Source organism: Vicia villosa, linkage group LG7 (genome assembly GCF_029867415.1).
Source record: "Vicia villosa cultivar HV-30 ecotype Madison, WI linkage group LG7, Vvil1.0, whole genome shotgun sequence".
NCBI classification, from domain to species: Eukaryota; Viridiplantae; Streptophyta; class Magnoliopsida; order Fabales; family Fabaceae; genus Vicia; species Vicia villosa.
In genome coordinates, this window is record NC_081186.1 from 113,526,855 (window position 1) to 113,540,372 (window position 13,518).

Consider the following 13,518-nt stretch of genomic DNA (forward strand, 5'->3'; position numbering starts at 1 on the left):
AGGACCAAAAATCAAAGCAAGAATGGGTTGTTAACGGTCAGAGGTTAAAGGTTTATCGAGGGAGTGATTTTAATCGAGAAACATGTGTTTTATCGTTTGGTGATCCCTGATTACCTTTGACCGTCGAGCTGACCGATGTTAAACAAAGCGCTTATTGGGAGGCACCCCAATTTGTAAATATTCAGCTTGTTTTATGTGCTTTTTATCGTTTGTGTTTTTTGCGTTCTTGTCGAGCCAAAATCAGCCTACCGGTAAAGTTACATTTGCTGGTAGAAGAAAAGAAATTTCTGTGTTCTGTCACAGGCGCTAAGCGCGCTTCTAGCCCGCTTTGAAGAATTTTGAGCCTTTAGTTCCAGTAAGTTTCGCGCTTAGCGCGGTCTGGTTTTCAGAAAAAAAAATATTTTGAATTTTTGGGCCCTTTGTCCTTGACCCGGTCCAACACGAATTTTGGGTGAAGGAAGTAGGGTTTTGAGGTCATGTTGCCTCATTTCTCCCATTTTCTTCTCCTAAACTTTTTCTTTGCTTTCTCTTTGCTTTTGCTAATTAATCAAGTGTCTTTGCTCTAGCTTCATCTTCATCCTCTCTAAGGTAATATCTCCATCTTCTTTTTGTTATTCTTTTATGCTTGCTTTATATATTCTTATTCTTAAGGTTTAGATTTAGATTAGGAATAGAAATGATGTGGTTAGGGTTTTGTGTGTTGAAAACTTAGTATTAGAATCTGTTTCCTGTGCCTTGCTATGTGTTTGAAACCAATTTTGGGTGCTGGTGAAGTAGGGAGGAAACCCTGGTTCGTAGGGAATTTTTCTGCAATTCGCAGAGCCGGCTTAGCGCGGTAAGCCCGCTTAGCGCAGTCTGGGAGTTTCAGAAAAATTCCCTCTTTATTCTGCTTTTGTCTGATGCAGGGGGAGTGATGGATGCTGTTAACACTTAATTTGGCAGAATATATTTTTTTTATTTGTGTTAACATTTTGGTTTTGTGGTGCCGTTTTCTTGATTATTTCAGATGGGACCAAAATTATTAGGCTCTAAGAAGCGAAAGACCAGAACCGAAGGTGGCAGTTCTTCTCAAGCACCTAGGGCTATTCCGTTTAATCAGAACCGTTTTAAGGGTCATGTCCAAGAGGAAAGGTACAAGAAATTAGAGGTGAGGACATGGTGGCCTGAGCGAATTGTTAGAATCAATCATGAGGGAAGCTATGGGTGGTGTTATAACACCCTTGAGGAGTATGGTTGGCTTAAACTTTGTGAGCCTGCACCTAAGTTTCACTTGGAGATTGTTCGAGAGTTTTATGCGAATTCCGTGCCAAGTGAGGAATTTCCTGTTGAAGGTGTTGCTTATGAGTTTAAAACTTGGGTGCGTGGAAAGGAGATTGACTTTTCTCGTCAGGCTATTCGTGAATTTTTAGGAACTCCTTTGCCTTTTGAGGATGGTGAACTTTGTGGTTATCATGTGCAGTTGGCACGGGGTAATTTTGATTTTGAGCAGCTTAGGGAGGTTTTGTGCATGAGGGGGCATTCATATGATCTTAATCCTTCGGGGCAGCCCCAGAAGTTCTCTAGAAAAGTGTTGACTACTAATGCTCAAATTCTCATGTCAGTGGTCCTTCATAATTTGAGGCCTAGGAGTCACACTTCTTCTTTGCCTGCTGAGTCTGCTGCACTGGTTGCTTGTATGATTGAGCATGAGCCGATTGATATTACTCGCATTATTGCGAATGAGCTCAAGAGGGTTGCTTTGAGTGGAACTCGCCATGGTGATCGTGCTCCCTGCAAGTTGATCTTCCCTGGTCTGATCATGAATCTGTGCAAGAAAGCTAGAGTGCAGATTCCTTCTGAGGGTCTTATGTCAATTGATACTTTTATTGACGATATTTTTATTGAGTGTTACTGTTTATCCAGGTTGACTGTTGTTCCTGTTGCTGCTGCTCGCCCTGCTCGCCGCCGTAGTGATCCTGATAGAGAGGAGAACTTGGCATTTCATATGGCGCATCAGAGAGCATTCATGTTTTTGCAAGACTCTATGTCACAATTGAGGTTGTAGATGATGGAGCCCAATGTGGCTCATCCGTGGAGTTCTCGCCAAGACTTGGTGGATTGTGCTAATTGGCCTGAGGTCAGGCCATTTCCTGAGGAGGAGGAAGTTGGCGAGGATGAGAATGAAAATGTGGAAGAAAATCTTCAGGATGATGATGAGTAGTCACGTGGTGGTTGATTAGTATTATTATTAGTTATGATTAGTGCTAGTTTTTTTTTTTTAATTTTATTTATGATATTTGACTTTAGTTTAGTTAAGTTATGATATGTTTTGTTCCATCCTTTTAAAGGATGAGGTATTTTGGATCTTAGGCATTACTATGCCTTTTGGATATTTTGACACCTTTTGGTGTTTGTTTTTAATTTATTAAGTTTTTAGTTTAATTTCTTTATATTTCTATATCCATATGCAATTGTGTTTAAATTTTTGTTTGTCCTTGTGAAAGTGCTTCATTGATGAAAGCAAGTTTTTTACAACCAATTGGGGCGGTGATGATATAATGTGAAATTAGTACGTGCAAGGTACATTTTTACCGTTTCTTTAATATACCATGAATTAGATGCTTTTAATTGTACAAATTAGATGAAGTTATATATATATATATATATATATATATATATATATATATATATATATATATATATATATATATATATATATATATATATATATATTATTTTGTGGTTACCAACAATATGCGTTTAACTCGTGTTTATTATGTTTAATCTTGCGTTTTTATTTAATTGTGTAAAGCATGAAAGTGGTCAGAGCATTTTGTTTCGCATTACGAGTATAACTTCTTTACCAAATATAACCTACCCGGTGAGTGTGTGAGTATTTGCTAACCACTTTGAGCCACTTTGCCAAGATTCAATCGGTATCATGTCCTTGTGTATAATTGCCGATTTTTGATCTGAATCTTGATGACTTTCTTTCAACCTTGAAGAGTACCATGAAACGTGGTTAGGATTGATTCCTTTTCGCCTTAGAATAGGGAGCATTCGTGATTATGTGGTGGTAATATTCAAGTTGGGGAGAATTAAAAAATATTGGTTGTATTGGTGTGGAGAAGAAAATAAGTGATTGCTCAAGAGAGAAAAAGAAAAAGAAAAAGAAAAAGAAAAAGAAAAGAGCTTTGTATATAGCTAGTTTCCTTTAAATTAAAAAGGGTGAACTCTTGAGCAATAAAATTGTGTGATCGGTTGATAAGGATGTGTGGATGTAATTGTGATTTGAATGCTCTCTTAGGTATTGACCCTTTCGTTTCAATAACCTTGAGAAATGACACTTCCTTGTTAACCAAGCCAAGCTACAACCCTAAAGTCTTTGTGATTCTTGCTTTTACGCTTTTTATATAAATGTTGTGTAGATGAATGCATAATTAATTCTGGATGTGGCGGCATTGTTGTGTGAGTGTTAGGATCCTCAATTTTGTCTCTTACTAGAGAAGTGTGTAGGTTGTGATTCAATCTTGAACTTATTTTGTTCTAGGAATTGTTGACATCAAATGTGTATTTAGTATTAGTATCTTAATCATGGTGTTATTTTAGCAAGGGTAAGATATTACTTGTGTGCTTGTGGAATTTGAACCACCCATTTGTTCTTGTCTTAGCTTGTGATCTCTTGGTTGTGTTTGTTTTTGTTTGAGGACAAACAAAGGTTTAAGTTGGGGAGAGTTGTTAGTTACCAAATTGTGTTAATATCTTGGGTAATTTTTGGTAACTTTCAAGTCTTTTTGTGGTTAGTATTAGTATTTTATTATCAATTGGTATATATATTCTTATATTTGTATTATTGTCGAATAGTTCTTTGCAATTTGTGTTGGATTTTATAGTTTTTGCTAGATAAATGGAAGCTTGGACCATGGAAAAATGAATTGAAGATGTTCCAAGACCAAAAACCAAGGATTGCTGGAAAAAGGTACCGCGCTAAGCACGGTATAGGCGCGCTAAGCGTGGTTTTGAAGAAAAGAAGGAAGTTCTGGCAGAAACTTCCGCGCTAAGCCCGGTCTGGAGCCCGCTTAGCGCGGTTGGGCGGTTTAGCCATTTTGGGATAGCGCGCTTAGCCGGCTTCACCGCGCTAAGCGCGGTCTGCGTAATTTTGTTTATTTGTTTAAGGGCCAGAATAGATATTTTGGGGTGTTAGACATTTTAGAGAGAAAAGAGAGCACTAAACTACTGTAGCAAGTGAAGAATTGGAGAATCGAGGCCTTGATCGTCGATTAATCGTCGTAGATGCTTGTCATTATTCATCCTTACCTTCTTGAGCAAGCTACCATTTTCATGGATAACTAAATCTCTTTTGTATCAAGATAAGATGTAATCTTCCTAGCCTTTTGTATGTTTTTCTTGTGAGTATATTATGTATGAACAAGTGATGATCAATATAGATGGTTTAGTTTGTTTATTAAAGCTTTTCTATGGTATAAGTGTTTGAGACATCAATGTTTGTATCTAGACCTAACTTTATCATCTATCAAACGATAAATTGCAGACATGGATTTAGCGTTTGATGTTTACTTAGTATCGGTTTTAAAACGTTATTTGTATTGTTTAAACGGTGGAGAAATCGTCGGTTAAACAATACGATAAATATAGATATATCGTTGCGGACACGGACGGTATAGACGTCGATACGTAATTATATTGATCGTTAACGAGTTCATATACATATATTTATAAGGAGACATACAAATATTAGGTAGATGAAATTGAATCTTGATACATTTTCTTTAACTTAGAATTTTCATTAATTTACTCTTTGCTACTAAAGTGTTGAATGATCTTTTGCAAACTCAAAACTAAAGTAACATTAACTCAAGACAAAATAGGCTATAGAACGGAGGTGATATCGCAATAATCCCTGTGGATACGATATAAACGAAAAGTACACCACAATACTCTTTCAACACCTATGCTTATCAAGTTACTTGTCATCGAAGGTACATACAACACATTAATGATGTCAGCCCTTTGACATCCTTTCTCCCCACAAATATGTTTCCTTTTCCACCAAATGTGGCGTGCCTGCCATCTGCAAACATTTTCACCTTCTTAATTGATTCATCTAACTTGGTGAAACAGTTTATATTACCAGTCATGTGGTTACTGCGTCATGGATCTAGGTATCACATATTGGTTTACTCAATGTTCGACTCAATGTTGGCCATGAGCAGCACATCATTAGAATCACTGTCATAAGCCAATGCATATTGTGCTTCATCGTTACCTTTTACTCGTGCTTCCTTATTTCTTCGACTGTCTTGAGCATAATGGACAAATCCTTGAAAATTGTAACACTACACCTCCTTTACATCAACTTTATTCCCAGAATACTTGTTGCCAATGCCTTTCTTTGATGAATCAGGGTGATTCTTTGAATTCTTGCTTTACTTGTCATCATTAGCAAGATCTTTCCCTGCTTCGCCTTTTCTTTTTCAGATTTCTTAGTGAATCTTGCTTGCAATGTCTGTTTAACCACCTTTTCCCTTTAAGACTTTCTCTACTTTAGGCTCATCTCATGAGTCTCTAGTGAAGCTTGAAGTTCTTCCAAATTCATCTTAGTTAGGTTCTTGGACTTTTCAATGGACACAACAATGTAATCAAAATTTGGAGTCAGAGATTTCAACACTTTCTCAATCTTCTGCAAATCGTTGATTGATTCACCACTTGCCTTCATCTGGTTTGTCAACAGCACCACACATGAAAATTATTCCGAGACTAATCATCTTCCTTCTTCTGATTCATCTCAAATTACTTTCTCAACGTCTGTAAATTCACCCTTTTTCACTCTTTCATCTCCACTGCACAAGTTCTTTAACTTGTCCCACACTCCTTTAGTCGTTTCTTCTTCAATAATCTTATCGAACACGATAGGATCCACATACCGGTGAATCAAGAACATAGATTGTCCACCTTTCTTCCTTTTATCCTTGTGCGCAACCTTCTATTCATCATCTACATTCGCTTTAAATGCTGGTATACCATCGTTCATGATTTCTGACACATCTTGAAATCTGAAGATGACATTAATTAGCGCAACCCACCTCTCGTAGTACTTACCTTTGAAAACTGATAGATTCGCTGAAAATTGCATTGATGTTGTGTTTCCGTTTTCCATTAGTGATTCTCTCTGAATCGCAACTCGAGTGTTGTGATACCGATTTGTTGGGACACAAGGATTTTCAAAAAAGATGAGAGAAGAACGAGAAGATGAAGAAGAAAGAGAGAAAACTATATTAGAAAATTTATTGTTGTTGTTAAGTGTGTAGTTGTTTTTGAAACTATGCAAGTCATGCCTATTTAAAGGCTATCAATGTCCAGCCCCTGACTTACAACCCAAACTCAATTACAACCCAAGCCCAAAATATACAAGGTTATATTTTGGCTTAAACACAACAACTATATGTTCATTGTATTCGACTATGTCGAATGTAACTGACTCCTACTTTGATACAATCGGACGTAATGTCTATCGAATACTAACCTGCATACAAAACATCGAATTACAACTTCTAACCAAAAAAACCCTAAGTTTTTTACAGAGATATTTTTTTACAAATTCACTTCATATGAAATTGGACGGATTGAGTACTAACCCTTTACTTTTTAAGTCGTCCATTTCATTGGTATAGATTTTTTTCTCATTAGTTAATTTAAGTCCTATTTTTCACATCATAAATGAAATTTAACACATCATAAAATATAAATCTCAAACTTCATTGAGGAAAAATATTTTGATGATCGAGAAAATGAAAGCTTAAAAAAAACTCTATTAAAATAAGAAATTAAAATCACAAATTTTGTAATAGAATACTAAAGTTGATTTTCAATTAAAATAAAGAAGGAAATTCTAAATTCAAAAATAGAGAACTATAAAAAAATTAAAATAGAGACAAAAAATTGTAATTAAATATTATGAAAATTTGTGCAAATTATTTTTAAAATCTAAAAAAAATAATATGTTTTTGAAATACTAGTTTTTTTACTTTAAAAAAAATACATAGTAGTATATAATTAAAAAATATATATAATAATAAAAAATACATGAATGTAAAATATTATTTAAAATAACACTAGTAATATACCGTGAAATAAAATAAATTATAATAATTTGCGTTACATTTTTTTAATAAATTTTAAAAGACTTAAAATCGACATAAATCAATAGTCATATTTAATTGGTTAAATTTAGTTTGAATCACTATAACCTAAAATAAATAAATAAAAAGAGAATCAATTTTTTTTTACAACAAAGTTTAGATGAATTCAATCATAAGACTCCTTCAGAATCGAGATAGACTTTTTTTTTTTAATAAGTAATTTGTGTATTCGAACATGAGACCTTGAGAGACGCAGACTTTACGACTCAAGCCTTCATCACTAGACCACACACAGACACAACTCAGGATAAACTTGAATGGTTGATGAATTCTTGCATAAGTATTTATAAATTATTTATTAAAGACACTTTTCACATTGAAACTCAGAGGTGAAGTCATGATCTTTCGGTTGAGTTAATTTTTTACTAAATAAGTTAACTTTTATTTTATAAATAGTAAGATACCCGTGCTTCTGCGCAGGTAAATATATTTGATATTATATAAAATGTAATTAGATATGTGTAAATTTAAAATAAATGATTTAATTATAAATAAAAAATATCATATAAACTCAATTATATTAATCATGTAAAAGAAGAATCTATAAGATGGAGATAAAAAAAATGAAATGTTAACATTTAAAAATAAAATTTGTCTCTCAATTAATAGTAATTATTGATTAAAACAAAATAAATATTGTGTTGATAATGACTCATAAATAAAAAAATTATTTGATGTGATATAAAATGTATTTAAATACAAATATAAAATGAACAATAATTATATAAATTTAATTGTATTAAATATCGTGAGATTGAGAAAGGAAAAAATAATAATTAAAAATAAAAATATTATCTCTCAAATAAAGACAATGATTAATTAAAATAAAATAGATATATTGTCTTGATAGTAACCCGTAAGATTAACTTTTATTTTACAACGGTTAGAACAAATTCAATTTTTGAATATTGATATCTCTCTTACACATGCGCTTGGTCGCTTGACCCTTGAAGGTCTTTGCAGGTATTACTATTCTTATTAATTTGTTGCTCTACCATCTGTTTTGCTACACCACAAGGAAGTTAAGCCACCAATATTGCATCTAGTAGATATAGTGGTGAATAATAATAGCAGCCACAATAATAAGAACATTAGTGTTAGTAATAGTAAAAGCTTGGCCAGTACATGTGTTAAAGATGAAGAGTAGGGATGCCACTGCCATCACATATGGCCAACTTGCAATCGCACTTCATTCCTCTGTTGCTTTTTCTATTGACTTGGATATGTAGGGCACTTATTTGATACTCCATCATTCTTTAATTATGTAAGAATAATTATTTTTTAAATAAAATTATTTATTCAATTTTATTAATTTTTTCAAAATTTTCTACTAAACTACATTAGCTGATTTTTAAAAGAAAACTCATAGTTAGTGTTCTGGGCCGTTGTATCTATTTATCTCAATCCGACCATGCCTCCACGTATCCGACTATCTTAAGACAGACAGCCTTGGATTTGAATGCACCAACTATATACTATATTGACTTTTAAAATATTTTCCTGACCATTTGGACCATCAGGGACCCATAAGCAGGGCATTCATACCTCCAACGCATCTAACGGTCTTCCGTATTTTGCGCCTGAAAAATAGCAAGACAATTATTCCTCTTCCCTATGTATATGGAATTACGCCATTTCAAGAAAAAGTTTCAATTTTTTTTTAATATTCTCTCATAATTCACATACTTACTTGAGCGTCAAAGTGGTAACCTTGCAGGTACACCCCTGCTCTGTCGCATCAGAAGCTTTCCTCCACCACAGCTTCCACAACTATACATATTTCTGATTTCGAAACATAATATCGGTGTCGTCTATGGGAAAGACTTTTAATTCCATGTATCCTACAATTTTCCATCTCCAAGTTCAATCTTCTAGTGGGGAGTTCTCTTTAACTTCAAAAAGAGGATTCAACAAATCGAAGAAAGTTTAATTGCGCTTGATTAAATCAAATTCAACACTGATAGAGATGTAGTGATTCTCTAGATCACCAGTTTTAGTGCCTCAAAGCTTTGTCGATCCGTAGAAATGGCAGGATCAAGAACAACTTGTCCCGCCACCGTGCAAAGCCGTTCTGGCGGCTGTTGATGTAGCACCATCAGCCACCAGTCGACCAAACACAACTCTTGCTACTGGCGATGCATACATCGATACCAACGCTCTTCAGCAACCAGGTCTAGTTCTCCATCCACTACGAGCAAGAACAATCCAAACGTCAGAGCTTCGAATTCCATTTCCAATTCTTATGAAACGACAAGAGATCTCACGCAGTTTTGGCATTCTTGATCCGAACCTTGCATCTCAAGGCGCAGACGAATTGATAAACGAAATTTACAACATCGTTCAACAACAAAACTCCAAAGCAGTGGAAGAGAGGTTTCTTTGTTTGAAAGAAAGTCTCCAACATATTCAGCCCCGAGCAATACAATGCAAGAAGCCGACTTGAGAAGAAATTGTTCCGAACGACCAAAGTTGTTTGCAGCGAAAGAAGAAAGGAAAGACCATAAGTCAAAAGAATGCACTAAATGCAGGAAACGTAACTACCCTCCCTAAAGTTTGGGTGAAGACCGAGGTAGTTGTGCTTCTTTCTCAAACCGTAATAAACATCAACTGTATCAAAAACAACCTAAACATCATCTTTGTGCTCGAGTCTTGGAAATAAAATCCCCAAATCAATGCAAAAGCCTCCTAAATTAGGGGGGATACAATGGAAAAGGAGGTCCTGATCACTACAAGAAAATTGGCAAATAGCGACGGTTGATTCTGGCAAGTTACGACGGTTCAAACCGCCACAATTCGCAAGGCGCGACAGTTATTTAACTGTCGCGGAAACGTGTGTCGGCAGGGGGTATTGCGACGGTTGTTAAAACCGTCACTCCAACGGTCGTTATCAATCGCGACGGGTATGGAACCGTCGTAAATTGCAAGTAACGACAGTTACAAACCGTTGTGAATTTCAATTTGAATTCTTTTATCAATTGTAGTTGCAACGGTTTCAAACCGTTGGGAATTTTATTTGGTTGTAATTGCGACGGTTTCAAACCGTCGTGTTTTTTTTGGTGTTTATAGATTCAATTATTAAACAAACTACAAAGGTTTTAAACCCCCGCTAAATGAATTAATTTTTTAAAAAAATAAACATCTTATTGATTGCACATACATAAATTCTAAAATAGATAATAAATTTAATATATGAACTTATTTAACCGAAACATTTCTCAAAATCAAACATTACTTAATGTACATTAAAATTCAGAATTAACCCGAAACATAACTTAACATATATCAAAATTTCAGAATTTCATGGTAAAATAAAATATACTGATTTAATATAGCAACATGATATAACTTAATATGGCTCATGTTCAAATCCTCTTACAAAACTTGAGTAACTTGAAACATTTCAGTCAATCTAGAGCAGCACATAGTTCATGGCGGGATCCTCTGGAAAAACTTTTGTAACTTGAAATATTGCAGTCAACTTTGGGCAGCACATATTTTTTCAAACTCTTCATTAATTATTAAAAACAGAATCATGTACCTGATATAGAAACAAACAACTTGTTAACCAAAAAAACTAAAGTATAATAAAACCAAATAGCATGCAATGCATAATATAAAGTGATTTGCCTATGATCCACAATGTGTATAGGTATTCTTTAATTTAATATAAATAGATAGTAAATATATGAAGAAATATCTTCAGTGATTTTAAGAAGGATATAACAATATGATTTATGGGAGATATCACACATAAAATAAAATTTATTTAAAAAGATAAAGCTTGTCCAGTCAATATCATGATCACCATTAGCAGAAAAGACATACACAAGGGTTGTTTATTAGTTATACGAGAGGGCCATTAAGCTACATGCATTTATCTGGAATATACTTTAACATGGATTGAAATAAACATAACATATCAAGACAAGCATGGCCAGCCAAGGGATAGAGTGAAGGAATATATAAGGGATTAAATGCTTGGTCAGTTTACAGTTATGAAAATATCTACAAAGTTTATATCAAAATGCAATAAATACCATACACAATTAAAATGAAGAGACATCTTCATATTTTAAGTAGTCAAAGTGTTTATAGGATTGGACAAAAAGCTACAATAACAGAAAGCTGCCAAGTGTTTATATCTATGAAAGACTCACCTATTCTAGAAGCCTTCCAAAAGAATCCCCGAAACCTGAATGGTAACAGTTAAGACATTGTGAGTATATGAAAATCATATACAAGCTGCAATAACAAATATCACTTTTATCATGGAATAGACTATCTTCGTACCTACTTTCAACATACAAATATCACTTTTATCATCCCAAGAAGCTTTTTTGTGATCATCTTTCTGGAAACATAAAACATGCATTTAGATAGAAATTGATTACTTTGACACTTATCCAATAGATAAGAATTAAACACTTAGGAATTAAAAGGCTTACACTATCACTTTTCAGAATCTTGTTTATTATAAATTCTTCAATTTCACTCTCTCTAGTTTCAAATACAAGCATTGTAGTATGTGCTATACTACCCAACAACTGCAAAAATGTGGGCATATATGTTTTCTGCTCTAGCATATATACAAGCCTCTGTGTATAAGGTGAAAACATTCAAAATAAGACATTCTAATGAATATTATAATACATGGAAAATTACACTTATTTCACTAAAGATAAGAAATAATTAAAACTTTCTTGTTCATGTTCCAAACAGTCCCAATTATCATAAAAAATTCTGCATTATTCATGTTCAAAACAGTCCCAATTATCATCAAAAATTCTGCATTATTCTGCATTATTCATGTTCAAAACAGTCCCAACAACTACACTACTAAAATTCTGCATTATTCATGTTCAAAACAGTCCCAATTATCATAAAAAATTCTGCATTATTCTGCATTATTCATGTTCAAAACAGTCCCAACAACTACACTACTAAAATTCTGCATTATTCATGTTTAAAACAGTCCCAATTATCATCAAAAATCAATTATTTCAATTACTTCCACGAGGACATTGAGTGCATACTTCTAGCAAACTTCATGAATATGCCAAATAACAACAACTTCCCCACAATCATTTCAAACGTTTTTTACTTTGTGTTACAAGAAAGATCTACTTCCCATATTCAACAATACTAACAATGTCTATATTTTAAGAAAACCAACCGGAGAAGATCAAACATGGAAATTAAGCGCACGGTTCACATTTTAACATATTATCAAGTGTAAGTGAAAATTTCAAAACCAAATATTAAATAGATCAAAACCAAATACCGAAACGATATCTCACCTATAGAAACAACACCATTCCAAAAAGGAGAAAAAGGAATCACTTGAGAATTCAAGTGTCAGCCAAACCCCAAGTATTAACCTTGTTTGAATCACTTGAGAAAAGGCATGGCCTAAAATTATTGCATATCTTTGTTTCAATCTCAATTTCATATGCCACTTGACCTCACAAACACCCCCTCAGTTCTTTTTCTTTTAATTATATGAGAGACGACCTTCATTTGGCCATAAAAAAATATAAGTACACAAAAGAACTCATTGATTTTTCAAGTATGACTTTTGAGGGAACCAAAAGTTCTTGGAAGTTTTTTCCCTTTTGGGTGAGGAGACTGAAAGCAAAGAGCAACAAATTAAATCTCAAACAAAAACCCACGACTTAAACATGATTTCTACATACAAAACTTATAACAACGCCACCTAAACAAGAAAACCCAATAACAACAAACCCTAAATCAAGTAGCTGAAATAAAAAGATCTAAAGAAAGAGATAATTAGTGATGGAGAATACCGTTTTGTGTTACCTCCCAAAACGGCCAACAAATATGCCACGATGATCTTCATATTTGGCTAGGCTGGGATTCTACAACGACCGCTGGTAATGATATATGTCCTGAGGGTCTCCTCTGTTCTTTTATTTTCGCAAGGAAGAAAAAACAAACTAGGTTTTCTTCTGTTTTCCTGAGGAAGAGAAGAATGAATGACTAGGTATTCTATATTGTTTTCATTGTTTTATTATTTTATTTAAGTTTTATATTATATTATATAAGTAAATTATATAAATAAATGTTCTAAATAATTGAAAGAAGCGCGCAATTTGAAAAAATTGAAGAGCGAATTGAAATTTTCATTTTCATTTTTTAATTATTTATTTGGAAATGGTTGTTTTTTAGATATATATGTATGCTATAATTCTATTTTTATTGAATATATATATATATATATATATATATATATATATATATATATATATATATATATATATATATATATATATATATATATATATATAGCTATTATATTATA

The 13,518-nt window shown here is 33.5% G+C and overlaps 1 long non-coding RNA gene across 1 annotated transcript; it reads right to left on the bottom strand.

Moving 5' to 3' along the window:
* Positions 1 to 10,479: 10,479 nt before the first annotated feature.
* Positions 10,480 to 13,208, bottom strand: LOC131618320 (uncharacterized). Its single transcript, XR_009288801.1, has 5 exons — positions 13,004 to 13,208; positions 11,645 to 11,794; positions 11,490 to 11,550; positions 11,357 to 11,391; positions 10,480 to 10,737 (listed from the first exon to the last, which is right to left on the bottom strand). It is a non-coding gene; the product is annotated as an uncharacterized LOC131618320 (long non-coding RNA).
* Positions 13,209 to 13,518: the final 310 nt, after the last annotated feature.